We start from the raw sequence: 19,887 nt of genomic DNA on the forward strand, positions 1-19,887 counted from the left end.
CTGGTTTCATGTTGAGGTCTTTGATCCACTTGGACTTTAGTTTTGTGCAGGGTGATAAATATGGGTCTATTTTCATTTTTCTACATGTAGACATCCAGTAGGACCAGCACCATTAGTTGAAGATGCTGTCTTTTTTCCTTTGAATGGTTTTGGCTTCTTTGTCAAAATCAAGTATTCATAGGTTTGTGGGTTTATTTCTGGGTCTTCTATTCAGTTCCATAGATCCTCTTTTCTGTTTTTATGCCAACACCATGCAGTTTTTATTACTATTTCTCTGTAGTACAGCTTGAGATCAGGGATGGAGATACCTCCAGATGATCTGTTGTTCAGTATCGTTTTGGGGATTCTGGGTTTTTTGTTTCTCCACATGAAGCTGAGAATCTTTCTTTCAAGGTCTTTAAAGAATTGAGTTGGTATTTTGATAAGAATTGCGTTGAATTTGTAGATTGCTGTTGGCAAGATAGCCATTTTCACAATGTTAATCCTACCAATCCATTAGCATGGGAGATCTTTCCATCTTTTGATATCTTTTTCAATTTCTTTCTTCAGAGACTTAAAGTTTTTTTTTTTTTTTTTTCAAATAGGTCTTTCACTTGCTTGGTTAGAGTCACCCCAAGGTACTTTATGTTACTGTATGGCTACTGTAAAGGGTGTTGTTTCTCTGATTTCTTTCTTGGCCCTTTTGTCTTTGGTATACAGGAGGCCTTTTGATTTTTTTTTGAGTTGATTTTGCATCCAGCCACTTTGCTGAAGGCGTTTATTAGCTGAAGGAGTTCTCTGATTGAATTTTTGGGGTCGCTCATGTGTACTATCATATCATCTCTGAATAGTGACACTTTGACCTCTTCCTTTCCGATTTGTATCCCCTTGATCTCCTTTAGTTATCTTATAGCTTTAGCTAGGACATCAATTACTATGTTGAAGAGATATGGAGAGAGTGAGCAGCTTTGTCTTGTCTCTGATTTCAGTGGGATTGATTTGAGTTTCTCTCCGTTTAGTTTGATGTTGGCTGTAGGCTTGCTGTATATTGCCTTTACTATGTTTAAGTATGTGCCTTGTATCCGTGATCTCTCCAAGACTTTAAGCATGAATGAGTGTTGGACTTTGTCAAATGCTTTTTCAGGATCTAAGGAGATGATCATCTGGTTTTTCTTCTTCAGTTTGTTTATGTGGTGGGTTACATTGATGGATTTCCATATGTTGAACCACCCTTGCATGACTGGGATGAAGCCTACTTGGTCATGATGGATTATATTTTGATGTGTTCTTGCATTCGGTTTGCAAGGATTTTATTGAGTATTTTTGCATCAATGTTCATAAGAGAGATAGGTTTGAAGTTCTCTGTTTGTTTTTGTTGTTGTTGTTGTTGTTTGGTCTTTGTGTGGTTTAGGTATCAAGGTGACTGTGGTCTCATAGAATGAGTTTGGTAGTGTTCCTTCTGTTTCTATTTTGTGGAATATTTTGGAGAGAATTGGAGTTAGCAATTCTTTGAAGGTCTGGTACAATTCTGCACTGAATCCATCTGGCCCAAGGCTTTTTTTTGGAAGGGAGACTGTTGATGACTGTTTTTATTTCTTTGGGAGATATAGGACTATTCAATCTTTCTACCTGATCTTGACTTAATTTTGGTAGTTGGACTCTATCAAGAAAATCGTCCATTTCTTTTAGATTTTTGAATTTTGTGGCATATAGGATTTTGTAGTATGACCTAATGATTGTTTGGATTTCCTCTGTGTCTGTAGTTATGTCCCCATTTTTATTTCTGATTTTGCTGATTTGGATAGTTTCTCTCTGCCTTTTAGTTAGTTTGGCTAAGGGTTTGTCTGTCTTGTTGATTTTCTCAAAGAACCATCTCTTGGTTTCATTGATTCTTTGAATAGTTTTATTTGTTTCTAATTGATTGATTTCTGCCCTCAGTTTGATTATTTCCAGACCTCTGCTCCTCTTGGGTATCTCCGCTTCTTCTTCTTTTTTTTTTTCCTTAGGTCTTTCAGTTGGGCCATTGAGTTGCTTGTATGAGATGTCACAAATTTCTTCTTGGAGGCACTTATTTCTATGAATTTTCCTCTGAGCACTGCTTTCATTGTATCCCATAAATTAGGGTATGTTGTACCTTCATTTTCATTGAATTCTAGGAATTCTTTAATTTCTTTCTTTATTTCTTCCTTAACCCAGCTGTCATTGAGCAGCAAGTTGTTCAGTTTCCATGCGCTTGTAGGTTTTTTTCTAATTCCATTGTTGTTGAGGTCCAGCTTTAGTCCATGGTAGTCCCATAGAATACAGGAGATTATTTCAATCCTCTTGTATCTGTTGAGGCTTTTTTTGTGACCAACTATATGGTCTATTTTGGAGAAGGTTCCATGAGGTGCTGAAAAGAAGGTATATGCTTTTGAGTTTGGGTGGAAAGTTTTGTAGACATCTACTAGGTCCATTTGAATTAGGACCTCTGTAAGTGCCTTTATTTCCTTATTAGGCTTCTGTCTAGATGATCTGTCCCTTGGTGAAAGTGGGGTGTTGAAGTCTCCCACTATTAAGGTGTTGGGATCGATGTGTGATTTAATCTTTAATAATGTTTCATTTATGAATGTAGGCGCTCTTGTATTTGGAGCATAGATGTTCAGAATTGTGATGTCCTCTTGGTGGATTTTTCCTTTGATGAGAATGTAGTGCCCCTCTTTATCTTTTTTGATTAATTTTGGTTGAAAGTCTATTTTATTAGATATTAAGATAGCTACCCCAGCTTGTTTTCTCAGTCGGTTTGCTTGAAAGACACTTTTCCAGCCATTTACTCTGAGGTAGTGTTTATCCTTGTCGCAGAGGTGCATTTCTTGGATGCAGCAGATTGTTGGATCCTGTTTCTGTACCCATTCTGTTAGTCTGTGTCTTTTTATTGGAGAGTTGAGTCCATTGATGTTGATAGATAATAGTGACCAATGAATGTTAGTTCCTTTTATATTGGAGTCGGTGGTCTTACTGTGTTCCATTGCTTGTTTCTTTTAATTTTTGTTGGGATATTATCTGTATGCTATGTTTTCTTGTGTGAAGTTGTTTTCATTGGTTTGGAGTTTTCCTTCTATTATCTTCTGTAGGGCTGGTTTGCTGTGTAGATATTGCATAAATTTAGTTTTGTCATGGAATGTTTTGTTTTCTCCATCTATGTTGATTGAAAGCTTTGCAGGGTATAGTAGTCTGAGTTGGCATCTGTGGTCTTTTAGATTCTGCATGACACCTGCCCAGACCCCTCTGGCTTTCATAGTTTTTGATGAGAAGTCCAGTGTGATTCTGATAGGTCTACCTTCATATATTACTTGGCCTTTTTCCTTTGCTGCTTTTAAAATCTTTTCTTTGTTCTGTAGATTTATTGTTTTGACTACGATGTGTATTTCTTTTCTGGTGTAGTCTATTTGGTTTTCTGTAGGAATCTTGTATATTTATGGATATCTCTTTCTTTATGTTGGGAAAATTTTCTTCTATGATCCTTGAAAATATTTTCTGGACCTTGGAGCCTGGAGTCTTCTTTTTCATCAATTCCTATTAATCTTAAATTTTGTCTTTTCATGGTGTCCTTGATTTCTTGGATAATTTGTGTTTGGGAGTTTTCTGATTTTACTTTTTCTTTGAGAAAAGTATCAATTTCTGCGAGTGTATCTTCAGTTCCAGAGATTCTCTCTTCCATCTCTTGTATTCTGTTGGTGATGCTTACTTTTGTGGTTCCTGATCTTTTCTCCAAGTTCTCCAGCTCCCGGGTTTTCTCAATTTGTGTTTTCTTTATTGATTCTAATTCTGTTTTCATGCCTTGCACTATTTCCTTCATCTGTTTGAATGTGGATTCCTGTTTCTCTACGATGGTCTCTATTTTTTGCTCATTTCCTCTCTATATACCAATAATTATATCTCTACTTGTGCCTCCATTTGTTTGGCCATATTTGCCTGTGTTTCTTTAAGAATTTTGTCCATTTCCTCTTTCTTTGCCTCCAATTCACTGGCCAAATCTTTAATAGATTTGTTCATTTCCTCTTTAACTGTGAATTTGCATGGGTATTGCTCTGAGAGAATTGTTTCTTTCCTCTTTATGAACCTCAAATAATTGGGTAAGCATATCTTTAAAGCCTTTTTCCTGTGCTAAAGAATTGGAGTATCCATCAATTTGGGGGTTTGCTGGTGAAGTCATGATGTCCTGATTTATGTTGGATATTTTCTTTCGCCTACTCCTGGCCATTGGCTTATCTGAAACCTTCCCTGTTTGTTTCTGGATTCTTCAGTTCAGACTGGTACTGTCTCTCTCTGGCACCTGGAGAGTTCTTCAGTAAGCTGAGAGAGGGCTCATGGCCTCAGCTTGTGCGTAGGTGCACTATCTGTACCTTTGAGAGGAAAGTATGCAGGTGCAAAAGGGCAAATGCAGGTGTGTGTGTGTGTGTGTGTGTGTGTGTGTGTGTGTTTAAGTGTGCGTGGAAATGTGTCTCGAGGGACAGAGCGATAGAGAATGTTGAACCCTTGAGTGTGTGGGAGGGGCTCTGCACTGTACATGTAGCAGGCACAGGTGATGTTTGCTGTGTAGTTTCTGGCAATACCTGCCTTAACTCCTCAGTTGGACCCACAGAGCAGGGGCTTCAATGTCCCAAATGACCCTCTGTTTCCCCCGGTGGCTCTGTGGGTGAGAGGGTTCCAATGCCTGGCTTCTATTTTAGAAGGACCCTGGACCTGGGACTCTGCAGACACTCACGGGCACACTCACTCTCAAGCAGGTCATATCGGCAGAGATGGGGTATCCCGGCTCTCTGCTCTCTGTAGCCCTGCTTGGTCTGCAGGAGGACTGACGTGCTCCACCAGCTCAGTGCTGCAGTTGCCAGGTTAGGAAGTCCAGCTGCAGCTGGAGACTGGAATGTTGTTCCGATTGCCTTCTGGGAAGTCTTGGGGGCCCTTCACTGTGCTCTCCAGGCCTGGGAGGCTCAGCGTCTGGGAGGCCTAGCTTGTATGGTGGGTTTGCTGGGCTTTGGTAGGTATATAGCGAATTTTCTGTTAATGAGGGTTTGGGCGGACCATACAATCAGTGGCTGGGCTACCCTGTAGAGCCAGTATGGCGACTAGCAGACCTGGGACCCTGGGATGATGGTGCAGCAGGTCTTTAACTCCAAGACAGGTACAGCTGGCAGTTGCTGCTAAGGGGCTAGGATCTCTGCCTCAGACACTGCAGACCCCAGGCAGTGAGCTCTGAGTTGAGAATCTCGGTGAGTCAGCTGTGCAGAGGAGGAGGGTTGTCTGAGAAAGGAGAGTGCAGGGAGATCAAAGGATCATTTCTCTCCTTCCCCCAAACTAGTCCATGGGTGAACTGAGACCAAAGTTCTCACCTCATGTGATGTTCCCTGTCGTTTAGAAAGCCTCACTCTCTTTGTTTCCCTGGCTTCAGGAGTCCTTCCACTCACTAACTCAGGCATTCAGTTCTTCTGCAGCTCAGAAACTGTGTGCTAGTCACCATCTTTGCTCCACCCCCGCCCTTGCTGTGAGTTTTAAAAGAAAATTAAAAATTACTTGCTAAAAGCCAGAAGTTGAATATATAAAATGTTAACTAAAACTCATCAAATTTAGGGAAAAAAAAAGAAGAAATAATGAAAAGAGGGAGAATGGAGGGCGAAGAGGAAGAAAGAGACGAAGAAAAAAGAAATAATTTTCCTTCCTAAAGTTCATATTAAAAGTTCCTGGCATTCGGCTTTAATCACTTCAATATCTTACAGGCTCATTCCTAAACTAAAACAATATCAGTGAAATAGTGATGGGTCATTTCAGCTTATAGAACCAAGACTACAATAAGCTCTTCATAAATCACTAGGCTACAAGTAAAATTAAAAAGATGAAATATGATGTATGCAAAAGAAGTCACTTTCAGAACAAAAAATAAGCATATTTCAATAAATATGCTTAAATGTAAAACCAGTGCTCAGAATGACATGTGTGTGTGCACGCACATGCTTGCACACGTGTGAAAACAAGTTTTACTTAACTTTGGTTGATAAAGACTGACAACCATATGGCTATTTGCAACATGGGATACCTGCACAATTTCTTGTGTTTTTCTAACCAAACTGCTGTCAAACCACTTTTATGAGGTTCCTGCAATCAGCTTCAACACTGGTCAGAAGGCAGGTGTCCACACTTTGTTCTGTGCCTCATGTGGTCCTGTTTTATCTTACCAACATCTTATGTACTTTCCCCACACATACTGTATGTATGTATGTATGTATGTATGTGCAGCTTCATAGATTAATGCTTCACAATTATTTGTAAAATACAGTTTTTTGATTGTATGTTTATTTTATCTTATTATTATTTCTGTTTATTGTTATATTTATTATTTTATCACCTAGGAGAAAAGATGAAATCCTTACTACCTATAATACAGTGATCTGAAACCCTTACTCTGTAATGAATACATATCTAAAACCTTCAGACTTTATTTTAAAAATAAGGAATTAATAAAATTATTAAAGGTAATTTTTTAACTCTCAGTTTGAGTTTTCCTACACATTCCACATTTTAGTTATATTCATAAAAATTGTATTTGCAATTGTTTTTTGTTTTGCTTTGTTTTGCTTTTCATTGATTTATTTATTGGAAAAGTTCATATATGAATGCAATGTGTTTTGATCATATTCACTTCTCATTTCCTGCCTCCAACTCCTCCCCAAGTCTTTCCATCACATCTCTCCCAATGTCATATCCTCCTTTATATATCTTTTTGTATATTTATTCATTTTTTAAATTTATTTATTATTTATTCACTTTACCTCTTGGTGGTAGCTCCATTCCTCTTCCCCTCCAAGTCTCACCCTTCCTGCCTCCTCCTTCCCTTCTTCCCTCTCTCCCTCTCCCCTCTCCCTTGCCTCTTCCTCAGAAAAGGAGAACTCTTTTTTCCGTCCATTCCAGCTCATCAAGTTGCATCAGGACTGAGCCTGTTCTCTAGTCCTGTGGCCTGGTAAGGCAGCCCTGCCAGGGGGAGGTGATCAAAAAGCTATTAAGTGAATCCATGTCCTGTTCAGTCCTCACTTCCCTTACCAGAGAACCCACATGAAACCTAAGCTGCCCATCTGCTACATCTTTTTTCTTTCTTTTATTTTTTTAAAATATTAGTTACAGTTTATTAACTTTGTATCCCAGCTGTAGCCCGCTCCCTCATTCCCTCCCAATCCTACTCTGCCTCCCTCATCTCCTCCCTGCCCCTTTCCAAGTCCACAGATAAGGGAGGACCTCCTCCCCTTCCATCTGACCCCAGCTTATCAGGTTTCTTCAGGACTGGCTGCAATGTCCACCTTTGTGGCCATTGCTACTTCTTTGTAGATGAATTAGGTCCAGTTTGTGCATGGTCCTTGGTTGATGCTTCAGTCTCAGCAAGCCTTCTGCACTGTGGTTATTTGTCTCTTTTGGTCTTCTTGTGGAGCTCTTGTCACCTTTAGGTCCTTTTCTCTTTCTTCACACTTTTCCACATGACTTCCTACTCATCACCCAAAGTTTGGCTGTGGGTCTCAGCATCTGTCTTGAGGCACTGCTGGGTAGAGTCTCTCAGAGGACAACTCTGTCAGGCTCCTGTCTGCAAGCTTAGCAGAGTATCATTCATAGTGTCAGGCATTGGCATTCTCTGATAGGGTGGATCAGGGTGGATCTTTGTTTGGGCCAGGCATTAGATGGATATTCCCTCAATCTCTGTTCTATTTTCTTTATCTTTATCTCTTTGCATCTTGTAGGCAGGGTAAATTTAGGGCTGAAGATTTTTGTGAATGGTTTGGTGTTCCCCTCCTTCTACTAGGAGACCAGTTTAGTTAGATGGTGTCTTCTTCAGTCTCTGTGACCTCTGCTACTAAGAGTCTCTGCTCAAGTCCCCTTCATATCCTCCCTAAAGCCTACCCTGACTTTACTTTTAATCCACTGAGTCCAATTATTGCTGCACATGTACACACAGTCATGTCATCCACCAGCCATGGGGTCTTACAGTTGCCACCCTCCTAAAGAAAAGTTTCCTCAGCTCTCATCAACTGCTAGTAGTTTCTCAGACAGATGTGCCTTGGGGCCTCTATTTCTTGCAGAAATTTGATAATTGTTTGATCTAGAATATGTCCTGCCTACAGGTAAATTCAGCTAGTGGGTGATCATGTGTACAACACCTATGTCCCTTGTCATATCCTGGAGACAGCATGTCATATCACTTCTTATGCCCCAACTTCTAGTATATATGTATACATCTTTATCCCATATTCCAAGATGTTCTCTGAGACTTGCAGGAGGAGGCTATAATTGTCCCATCTACATCAAAATGCTCATAGTCCTGTATGTTTGGCATTTTGAATAGTAATGAATCTCTTCATTAAACTCTAGCCACTGAAATAAGAACCTTGTATGACTAAGGTTGGGAAAGGCCCATGTTTATGAAAATAAACAACTATTTAAAAGGTAGTTTGACAACTTGTGTACTTAGAGAAACAAAACTTAATAGATTCTCCCTCGGGGTTTATGACTTCTCTAGCCATGTGTGTTGGCTATATGTACAGTACCCTTCTGGGAAGCAGGCCTCAAATCCTTATGAGAGCAGTTGGTTACCCCAATAAACCCCCATGCCACTACTGCACCTGTAGGCACATCTTGTTTGACACATTGATACTGCAGCATACAAAGTCTTTTGCTGGATAAGTTCATTCTTGTCTTTTCTCCCCTGCAGCAATTATAGTTGCTTTCTGCACTTCAAAAACTAGCAAAGCAGTAGAAAGGAAGAGATAATCAAAATCAGGGCTTAAGTTAATAACATAAACTGGGAAAATAACATAAAGAATCAATGAAAAGTCAGTTATTTAAAAACAAGATTGACATGTCTGTATCCAAGTTAGCCTAAGGAAGAACAAAGACCAAGTTAACAAAATTAGAGAAGAGGGGGTCATTTCAACAAATACCAGTGAAATTCAGAAAAGTGTAAAGACATTTTAAAACCTATCACACGCGATTGGAAAGCCAATTTCAAAAGCATTTCTAGATGCACCTAAAATTCCTAAGTTAAAACATACTGAAAGAAAATAATTTAAAAGATTTCATAACTAACAATGAAATTGATCTGGTAATGAAAGACTCTCAAGAACAACTAACAAACAAACAACCCAGGAGCAAATATATTCACTTCAGATTTCTATCAGAAATACTATTCGACTTATTCCACAAACTTGTAAAAGAAATAAACAAGGCTTACTTTCTTTTTGAGATAGTCTTCCTCTCTGACACTTTTTGCTCTGGCCCCCCATTGCCCACATTGCCCTCTTCACTATAGCTTCACTCCTACTTGGATGTCCCATTAAGCCTCACTTTAAATGTTCAGCTGCTTTTCTAGTCCAAGTCTCAAAGTCCACATTTTGCTTTCATGCAGCATGATCAGACCTATCAGAACAATATCCTACTTTTGGTACTAACTTTTGACTTAGTCACTGTTCTATTACTGTGAAGAGATACCATGACCAAGGCAACTGATATAAAAAAAAAAAGCCATTTAATTTGAGGTTTGCTTACACTTTCAGAAGCTTATTCCATTATCATCATGGCAGGGAGAATAGCAGCACACTGGTAGACACAGTGCTTAAGAAATAGGGGTAGGTTCTCTGATCACCTCCCTCTGGGGGTGGGGTTCCTCTATCCCTGTGAGACCTCATAGGCTAGGATCAAATAGAAGGAGAGGAGGAGCTTCCCCTATCAGTGGACTAAGGGAGGGGCATACAAAAAGAAGACATGGAGGGAAAAGATGAGGCAGGGGGCCACAGCAGGGATACAAATTTAATACACTTTAACAAATGATAATAATAAGAAGGAGGAAAAATGGTGGCAATAAGAAGGAAAAAAAAAATAAAAGAAGTAGCTGACAGATAGACATCCTGATCCACAAGCAAAAAAAGGAGAGAGAAGAGACAGAGACAGAGAAAGACAGAGACACAGAGAGAGACAGAGAAAGAAGCAGAGAAAGACACAGAGTCACACAGAGAAAAACAGAGACACGTGCATGTGTACACACACGCACAGATAAAGAGAGAGAGAGGTGGGCATTTGAAATCTCAATGCCTACCTCTCCAGTGACACAACTTCCTATAACAAGATTGCACATTCTTATCCTGATAGTGTAATCAAACAGTTCCTCACCCTGGTGAATAAGCATTCAGATATATAAGCCCACAGGGGGTGGGGCATTCTTAATCAAGCCACCACAAGGTCTTACTTTGTAACTTAGAGGGACCTCAAAATTGCAGTAATTCTTCTGACTCAGTTTCTCCAGCATTGGGATTACAAGCTACTATGCCTGACTTTTTTTTTTTCAATGCAGTTTATTCAGGAACCCTGAACAATCCTCGGACCCTGGGGAAAGCCAGCCCACAGCTTAAATAGCCTCTGGGTAGCCAACCCAGGCGTGCCACGTGGGCAATGCAGATAGGTCCACATACATGGAAGCAAGCCAGATCCTCAGCGTTAGCCAAAGGTGGAATTGTTCGTGACAGAGAGCACTCACCATCGGGAAGGTGGAAGGCAGAAACCAGCTCCATCTTTAAGGCATAGCATTCCGCAGCTCTCTACAGTTCCCCCTTTTTGTTTTAGACGCATCAGGCAAGAGTAGAGGTCTGATCTCTGATATTAGAAATAAATTGGGACTTTGTACCGATGTTCATTTAGGTGTCATCCACCCAAAGAGCATCAGACCCATCCGATACCTTTTTCTCAGAGGCGGGACCTGGGGCATCAACCCGCATGCAATCAGACATGCTCTTCTCTGGGTCCAAAGCAGCTGACCCTGAGTGCAGTGCTTAGCCTCGCATCCTGAGCGTAACATTTTAGCTTTTTATGGTATCCAACCATGCTTGGGGAGAATGTCCTGCTTCAATGGCTGTAAAGGCCTGAATGATCATGGCTGCATCACACTGTTGTGAGACTCTAATCTTGCATATATACCACAGGCAAACCAAGGAGACCAACACCAGAAGGCCTGCTAACGCTCCCATGCCCGCCCATTCCTTCAGATGATTCATGGTTGCAGCAATCCATGATGATAATCCTGTGGCTAGTCCTGCGTCCACTCTGGGAGAATTTACTGTGACAATGGCCACTCTCAGCTGCTCCATCGTAATATCGAATTCTCCAGTCCAATTACCTAAAATATAGCTCGACAATTGTTTAGACAGTTTTGCAGTACAGGAAAAATTCTCATGTTATATGCTAGTGACTCAAAGTCCAGCATATTTTCATTGACAGCCAAGTTGAGCGATTTGCCATAGGGTATCAATTTGCTCCTGCACGAGGTCAATCCTCTGATTGAACACCATCAAGCTTCCTTTTAGTTGAGCATTAATTCCTTTATGTACAACTAAGGCATGAGCTACATTGGGTAAATGATTATTCAGGGTCTGAGCAGTCTGCCCGGTATGACTCATGGCTAATGCCCCGGTGGTAGCTCCAACAGCCGCCAAAGAGATGGTAGTAACAATGGTGGCTGTAGTTCCAAGATCCCTTTTCTGTCTGAAGAGAGTCATAGCGTGAGGGGCATCAATGAGCACAGGCACCCAGTGAGGCATTATGCCTGACTTTTAATTTATATTTTAAATTTGAGATAACTATATACTTAATATAGAGAATAATTCTCCACATTGTTTTATTTTAATATAAACTATATACTAAATAAGTCCAAAGCCATTTTTACGCATATAATCCTGTGTTCTTACCCTGGAGTGAGTATCTATGTTTATTAAAGTAAATTTGATTACATTTGGTTCACCAGTTATATTTCTTTAGTTGTGTGCATGTTTCAGGGTTCTATGTCTAAAATTTCTCTTGGATTGTATAACCTTAGCATCAAAACATACCGTCTTCATTGACTGTAGACAAATACCACTATATTTTAGTGATAATTGCCATATTCATTTATGTTCCTATTAACTTAATTTTCATTGAAATGTCTCATGTTTGTCATTTATAAATTTATATACCTATCTGCTGACCATGTTTCTTTCTCTTTGTCTTTCTCTCTCTGTCTCTTCTTTCTTTCTCTATCTCTCTTAATCTATCTATCTATCTATCTATTACAAGATCAGTTCTTTCTGATCTTCTTGAATGTTTATGTGGAGGCTACTAACTTGGCAGTTACTTATCATTTATGGGCTTTAGTTCTCTTATAACATCTAAAAAAAGAAATACAAATTTTAAAACATTTTTTTTTTTGCAGAGGGAGAATAAATCAATACAGTCATTTGAATTCAGGTTTTACTTTTATCATTTTTAGTTATCTTGAGGTTACAAATGAACTAGTGAAAATCAATCTCAATATGATGATATTGAACATGTAAGCATACACTGACAGAAAAATAACACATGAGAAATGATGCATTTTTTTTTAAAAAAAGCCTTGCTCTGGTTTGAATGTTGTACAATACATGTGGATATAAACATCCGGAACACTATATATATGGACAACTTTCAAATGTTCAAAAAACAAACTAAAAGAAAAACCTAAGGTATGAAAACTTGTTAGTTTTGGTTTGATTTTCCTTTTCTCATGGCCATGACTCAGGGAAGGAGGCTGCTCACTTTTCCCATGAAGTTACATACAGCACCCTTGAAAGATGCGTGGATGTCCTCTGAAGACAGTCTTTCCTAGTACACTTACCTTGTTTTCTTAACACTTGTTGACAAAGCAAATGAAATCAGGGTACCTCTCTATATTTGACCATCAGGAAAGATTGTTTGAGAATAGAAAGCTACTATTCTTTTTTTTTTTCTTTTGATTATCAATGTTCTTTTTAGGTAATCGTAATTTCTATTATTTTCAAACACCTATGTAATTGAACCATCTGCCTCTATCACTCTGTAAGGCTATTATTCGGTTTTTATATTAGCAATCACAAATCAACAGCTTATGGTGCATACTTTGTGAGAGATGTTTACGTGTCAGAAATGTGCTTTTGATATTTTCCTGATCTTTTTGTCACTCATTTTACTTTCAATCATTTTTTTTTGTTTGTTTGTTTGATTTTTAGGATTCCTCTCAAGTTTCATTGTCTTCTTGTCTTTAATATACTTGTTTGTGAATAATAGAATTTAGGATTATTTCTATAAAGGCAAATATTATGCCAACCTAAATAATCATCTACTGCATCTTACCTCTTACATTTTAATCCATATTATGTTGATCTGAAAAGGCAGAGCTTATCAATTTGATTTGTATTTGCAAATTTAGTTGGTTATGTGACCTTCATAATAATTATGATGTAGGCCACATATATTACTCTAAGTTTTTTCCTTTTGTAATATTTTATTTATATTCCTTCTCTTTTTATTCCTGAGAACTTGTTGATTTGTGGTTTGTATATTTCATAATGTGCTTTCTAACACTATGTTTTTATCACTTCACTTAAGAGGAATTACAAAATGAATACTGTATATTTAAAAGCTTCTTATGTTTACTAAAAAGCTTTTAATATGTATCCACTAATGGTATACTGTATCAAAAATTTTGTATTTTTTGAATGGTATTAGTTGTATCACTATATTTTGCAAGTATTTTTTATTTTATGGTTTTGTTTTTAAAATTTTGATAACTAATAAAATTGTATTATTTCCAGTTTTTAGTTATATGAATTAATCTTCCATTCAAATATTCGTGTATTTGTATAGACATGTGTTTTAATACTTCTTGGACAGGCACACTTCTGTCGGGCTCTCTGAGTCATACAGTAATCCTCAAATTCGTGAATATTTTCTAAAAAGGATACAAATAGATGAAACTTCCCTTTTTATTGAAAATCCTTGTCAAGATATGAATGGAATATTACAATTAAATGAATCAACTTCATGTTTAATGAGAACCATTTTAGTAATGTGTGTGTATGTGTGTGTATGTGTACATATTTATATGGATATGTGTACATGAGTGTGCTGGTATATGTTCTGGTGTACATGGATGTGTGTGCATGTATTTATCCCTGTGAGCGTAGAGACCAGAGGTTGATGTCATTTGTATTCATTTGTTCACCACCTTATATTATTTGAGATTCATCTTAATTTTTATTATGTGTTTGTATGTGAGTATGTGCATGTGAGTGTGATTGCCTAAGTTGACCAGAAGGGGGCATTTGTATACCTTGGAGATAGATTAGCGGTTGTGAACAGCTTGACCTGTGTACTGAGAACTGAATTTAGGTTGTCTGAAGGGGCAGAAACTGCACTTAACATTTGAGCCATCTCTCAGGCCATCCACCTTATTTTTTCTTCTTCATTATTATTATTATAATTTATTACAATTTATTCAATTTGTATCTCTGATGTGGCCCCTCCGTCATCCTCTCCCAAGCCCATTCTCCCTCCCTCTTCTCTTCCTATGCCCCTCCCCTAGCCCACTGATAGGTGAGGTCCTCCTCCCTTCTATTTGACCCTAGCCTATCAGGTCTTATCAGGACTGGTTGCGTTGTCTTCCACTAGTAAGGAGAACAGGGGTTTTCTCTGGTATGTACTCAGTGGCTGGCTCTCTGACTACCTCTCCCTGGCGGGGTGCAGCCTTGCCAGGTCACAGAGGAAGACAATGCATCCACCTTAATTTTGAGACAGGGTTTTCACCAAATCTGGAGTTTAGAGAGACTGTCTGGCCAATGGTCTCAGAGGATCCACTTGACTCCTCCCGTTCCCTACACATCACCGCTGAAGTTCCAGAAGTTCATCCTACACCCGGAGTTTTAAATGTGTGCTCTGTATCTGAATTCTGGTACTTTTGCCTGTGGCAGAAGTGTTGCTGACAGAGACATCTCACTCCCTGGATTAATCTTTTATCCACTGTAGCTGCATTTGTCTTTTCCTATCCATGGTTTGTTCTACTTATTTAAGATAATTCTGTTCATGTATGTTGTGACATGCAATCATCTGCTCAAAAGTGTTCTATGGTTTTGATTTTGCTCATACTCAGAACTAAAGATTGAAAACTGCCTGCAAGAGCCTGTAGAAAAGGCCTGGAGGTGGTGGTGCACACCGTTAATTCCAATACTCACTAGGGAGGCAGAGGCAGGTGGATCTCTGTGAGACCAGCCTGGTTTACAGAGTGAATTCCAAGACAGCAAAGGCTACACAGACAAACCTTACCTCCGAGTGAGGGTGGGGATCTGCTCTAGTTTTTCTTTTAACACCTTCTCACGTCTCTGACCTCACTTACTCTGTATCTTTCTTTGTTCTCTCAAGTCCTATTTGTCTTCAAATACAGCAAAGATTTTATATTTGAAGCATTGACTTGGCAGTTCACTCAGATTGAACAACCTTGCCTCTACCCACTGCCATGTCATTCTTTGTACTTCCTGTCTGTTCTAAAGCCACATATTCAGTGTCTCCCCTTAATTAATAAATAGTCAATCAACAATTGATCTCCATCTGGTGTGAGGATTCACACTTGAGGTCTCGGTACTTGATAGAATGAGGCAGGAATATTACAAGTTCAAAACCAGTTTGGATTATACAATGTGGAAACAGAACCTATTATAAATAGCAAGGTTCTAAAATACACACACTCTCTCCAACCCTGCAGACCCAATGAAAGAAGTACTTTGTGGTTTATGTGTATATCTTATCTGTAAATCTTATCATAATCTGATGAAAATGTGTTTTATTTTTATAACATTTTTATCTTGTCACTATGAAAGTGAGGCTTATCTTCTAAAAATAATTATTATGGCATTATAAATGCACAAAAGTGTCTGGCATGCAGTAGATGTTCAGTGACTCCTGAATGAATGGATTATTAGCATTCTGTCCATAATAACTACTGGAACTAATTTTTAAAGTCCTTAACCAATGTTAAATATTTATTGAGCATCTCTCAAGTTTTTTGATACTCATAATTTCTGCTTTGAAGTTAGATACTCAGTTTTTGCTACACTCTTGCATGGAAGTCCGCTCTATTTTCATGTAAATAATTTCATATCTAATAAAATTTTCAGTTACTCCCACAGTCACAGAAGAGTGCACTGAGAATTCATAAAAATAACATATTACTTATGTGAGGGTAACAGAAGTTCCACTGAGGATGGCTATAGGTTTTGGCAAGGAATGTATTTAATAACTAATAGATGATTAATGCTTATGGAATGCTGCTTTGGAGGTTAGATTATGTTTATCAAAGGCAGATAAACAGTGAGAGAAGTGTTGGGCACATCTACTTCTGTTCTTTCTATGTATTTGAGCTTAGTTTATGCTTCCCTTTATCAAATAATGCCCACATGAAAACAAACAAACAAATACAAAACATATATCCTGGAGTATTGCAAAATGCCTGCAAGACCTAACCTGCAGAGGTAGAGGAGATAGGAGGTTCCAGGCTTGCCTAAGCTCCAGAGCAAAACCTTGTCTCTCAAAACTCGGAGCAGGGGCCACAGAGGTGGCTCAGCAGTGAAGAGACTGCATTGTTTTTGCAGAAGTTTCCAATAAATTTGATTCCAGTACCATGTCGGAGGGCTCACAAAGAACTGCCTATCATCCAATTGCAGTGCACCCCATGTCCTCTTTTACCCTCGAAAGGCATATTAACTCACATGTACACACATGTGCATGAGTGCTTGTGTGAACATACACAATTATAAGTATATCTTTAAATCCTCAAACAATAACCTACAAAATGTGTAAAACGCTACAAAACTATTGAGGTTGTCAGTACTAAAATTTACATTCTAATCCCTAAGCAGTGTCATTGCAGACAAAAAGAAAGTATGAAGCGTTTTTCTGTCCTCAATACTTGTGATGTAGCTCAATGATACATATTTTTCCCCTCTAAGGATGAAACACAGTGCATAGTAAAGAAGTTATCTTCCTTTATCTTCTCTGCTCCTATGAAACTTTTCTTTCTTAAGACATTATGAATCTTTTGCATTTACTATTTAATGACTCAATAATATGTTGCAAAGCATTCTAATAGATCCTGTGAAGTTGAAGGTGGCAAACAGATCATGAATAATAAGAAAAAGCAGTCCATGGCATTTCCATATCCAAAGTAGCAACAGTTTCATTGCTCTGTACATTAAAATTCAGCATTTTATTATTACAAAGAATGAATCCAGAGTCCCTCATTAGTTTTACTTTCCTCAAGTACTTCACAAAACTATGATACAACTCTTCTGCTTGACAGTAAATCATTTCAGAGTCTCAATCTTCTCTGAGTTTGCCATTTCTTCAACTTGGGAAGTATTTTTACCTTCTATTTTTCTACACTCTTAATTGTACTCAAATGTCTTCTGGCTGATTTTTCTTATTTTCTAGAAACATCATCCAATCACAATTATCATCATCATCATTATTATTGTTATTTTCTCTCTGCTCTTAGTCCTTGTTTGCTATGTCAAACACAGCTTTCTTATCTCTGGCTCCAATATTAAAAAAAAAAAAAAAGCAGAGGAGAGAAAGCAAGCTGCTTCCATTTGCTACAATCTGAAAGCACATGCACCTTTAAATTAATATCTTAAAGTTGATTCCCTAGTCCAGTGGTGTGGCTGGTTCTTAGCAGAATGGAATATCATTCCTAATTATTTCTCTCCTACCTTAAAGATTCTAAAAACAAAACAGGAAGGGAATTTTTTGGAGTCAAAGAGAGAATTTAAACTGGAGAAGGAAGGTATGCTTACAATGCTGATACTGATAAGGAGGAAAGAGATGAAAAAGGAAGGGGGGGGGAAGTGATACCTCCTGAGTTTGAAGGCACAACACAGGCTGACACAGACACAGCATGGAATATGTGGGAACTGTTGTCATGGGAAGCCAGGGGAGCCTTCAAGATCTGAGTGTTTGTGTCATTGTGGAGATAGTTGTTTTCCTATTTCCTTATCTTGGCTCATGTGTGTCATATTTCTTTCAGCATTTTGGCTTAGACTGGTCTGCTTTCAGCTGTGAAGCAGATACCCTCTTTAATGAAGGACGACTCTTACTCAAAAGGTGTTTCCCAGTCTTGCCTGGATAGGAAACGTGCACCTAGTCTGCATCTACATCACAGAGGTGTTACTTGGCCACAGATCACACCATTTGTGCCAACGGATGGGGACATATTGGCATGAGTTTGTCCCAAATGGTACAGGGAAACAGGAGGTTGCAGACTGTGGCTCTCTTCTTTGTGCCTGATACTCCTTCTAGATAGCAGTATGAAATTAATCTTTGGGGAAGCTCACAAAACACAAGGGTAGATCCCTTAAGAAGTAGGATTAGTGCCCTCATCGAGGCAGCTAGAAGAGCTCCTTCACCTCTTCCTGCTTTGTATGAAAACACAGCAAGAATTCAGCACGTTTGAATCAGGGTGAGCTCTCATCCCACAGCGAATGCGCTTAAGCTTTGATCTGAACTTCACGCTCTCCAGACTGTGCATAGCCAATACACTATTTGCAAGCATCTCCATCTAAACAATATTGTTACTCTGATCTGAACAGATTAAAGCACCTCTCTTCATCTCGGATGTCTTTATCGTTTTCTTTACTCAGAAGCCCAGCAGTTGGGACTCCTTTATTCTCAGGACCAGATTCTGAAGGGGGCTTCACAGTGGGGTCATCACACAGGGAATTTGTCCACAAGGGTTGCTGAACGCTAGCTTGTCATTAATTTAGTTCTCGACACCAGTCAGCTGAGTGAGCGGGATGTACTGAGTGTGCCCAGTGAGCCAGCCAGAGAGGCTGGCTTCTCTCAAGCCAGAACGTGGTAACATCTTCATGAAATTGGTGTAGTTCCCACGCTGTCCCACCACTCTGCTGGAGTTCTCACCCGGATATCTACTGCTCCCTCAAAATTCAGAATGATTCCTCTTTTGTGCAAAGACTTTGCCTTCCGGTTCCTTAAATACATTTACTAATATTTCACAAGTCATGCCTGTGATAAAACAAATACGGATAAATGTCCAAGTTCCTTCGCCTGGCATCATTCCTGCTGTTTCAGGTTGGTAGGTGGCCTCAGCCCCTGACATTTGGTGTCTCCTCTGGTTCAGCTGTGTTTTCATGCATGCTTACTGGGCTAATATCTGTTAATTCGTTAAAGTATCTACTCCAATATTTCCACCCAAGAACATGTCATCTCCAAAAGGCTAGAAGTTTTATTTTTATCATTCCTTTCCTTTGTATAAGTGTCAATGGCACTCGTTAGAACCGACAATTATATATAAATTTTTGTGAGTTTTCTTTTCTCTTCTGCTCTGTCTACTCTATAAAATCTAGAAAACTTAATCTTTACTTAAGGGTCATTGAGTCCAGAGATTGACCTGGATAATTTTAATACTTTAATGATCTCGTATAAACAAAAAAGGAGAGAAAGTAGCATGAGGTATTCATAGGCTGCAATATTTTAAGAATACTGTATGATATGGAAGAAAGAAAAAGGTTAAGCAGTGCAAATTACAAAGCTTCATTCGTGTGCTTCATTCTGAAAATATTAGGAATTAGTGAAGTTACATGGAAATGAATGAAATCTTAACATTTCCTTAAAATAGATCCTAATAATATCAGTTACTCGACACAGGGTATATCATAAGCCTGTAAGAACTGACTTCAATGATAAAGGAAAACAGTCATGTTTTTCCTAATCTATGTTATTCAATTTTTAAACTAAATTTTATAACCGTTCTATTTTCAGTGATGAAATCCAGATCAGAAACTTTTTCATACAAAGGTGTAACCCTAACTGGAGTCCTATTTATTATTTATGTGTTTATTTTAAAAGTTTTTTCAGAATTATAGCATGCATTTAAAAAAAGTTAAATTTTCATTTACTGTGTGTGTGTGTGGCTTTTGTGTAGAGATCAGATAATAATATGTATGAGATTCTTTTCCCCTTGATTTTGTAGTATCTTTGTAGATTGTACTTTGGTTGTCAAACTTGGTGTCAGGT

This window comes from Meriones unguiculatus, chromosome 17 (assembly GCF_030254825.1).
Source record: "Meriones unguiculatus strain TT.TT164.6M chromosome 17, Bangor_MerUng_6.1, whole genome shotgun sequence".
NCBI classification, from domain to species: domain Eukaryota; kingdom Metazoa; phylum Chordata; class Mammalia; order Rodentia; family Muridae; genus Meriones; species Meriones unguiculatus.